Genomic DNA, 1173 nt, shown 5'->3' with positions numbered 1-1173 from the left:
GAGGTGGCATGGGCGGGAGGAGCCCTGCAGGGTGCTCGAGCTCTCCCATCTCCAGGGCAATTAAGCACCACCAGCTCCAAGCTGCCAGCCATCCCTCTGTTGGGAAGAGCCAAGACCAGGGCATTACAGCCTTTGCAAAGCCTCTACGTAGGTTTGCAGGTGCAAAAACAGGGGAAACTGAGCCGCCGCCTCCACGGCCACGAAGGCACAGCAAGCTCCCAAGGACCAAGGGCCAGCACACCGAGGAGCACATCTCTCATCAGCGTAACACCATGCTCTGGTGTTAATGGGAGGGCACCACAACTCCCAAATATTGGCAGTCTCTTCTCTGCATGTGACAAAAACCTGCACGTAAGCTTCCCCCTGGCAGATGGAAGGAGCGATTTCCTCAGCGACTCAACCCTACAGCCCTACGCCTGCCCGTTAGCCATCAGATAGACGCTGTGAGTGTCCACTGGCCAGGCGAGGATTCAGGAGCGCTCTCAGGACTTCCTATTGGCCTCAAAGCTTTCAATTAGGAACATACGTACTTATGAAATATTATGACAATTGAAAGCCTGTTAAGTGTTACAGTAAAAATCCCTGTGTGCAAAACGACCGGGGCATCAGCACGGCCTTAACTGTTAAATCCATTTGGTAATCAGGTTAAGCTGCCAGCGAGAGACTGGTGTCAGCGGTTTTTATTAAAAGCTGGGGTTTTGCTATAAGAGGTACTAGTTTTACGTTACCATAAATTGTCAACAGTTGGTCAGATCCCCACAGAGAAAGGATCGATATCCAGCAGAGGGGAAAAAGTGCTGAGAAAGGAAAAGCGATACTCTAATTAGAACAAAATTTAAGAGTCCAGGGGTATGGATGACAGTTCCTAATATGTTATAATTTATTGACGGCCTCCAAAGATTGGGTTTTGTTCTGGCTCTCAGACACAGCCAGGTGTTAATAAATATCCCAACAGACAGCAGCTGCCTGCAGGCAGGGAGCAGGCAGCTCCTCGCACATCGATCCTCCGTGCCCTCGGCCCCCGCGATCGGCACAACCAGCAGCCGTCCTCGCACGGTGGAGCCGCTGCTGCCGCCGGGTCAGGTCCTCCAGCTGAACAAGTGGTTTTCTTGGCTCCTCTGGTTTACACATCTGCTGGGGGCCACTGGTGCCCCCCAAGCCGGGGCAGGCAAG

This window comes from Pygoscelis adeliae, unplaced genomic scaffold (genome assembly GCF_000699105.1).
Source record: "Pygoscelis adeliae isolate BGI_AS28 unplaced genomic scaffold, ASM69910v1 Scaffold173, whole genome shotgun sequence".
NCBI classification, from domain to species: Eukaryota; Metazoa; Chordata; class Aves; order Sphenisciformes; family Spheniscidae; genus Pygoscelis; species Pygoscelis adeliae.
Note: the sequence above shows the minus strand (reverse complement) of the source record.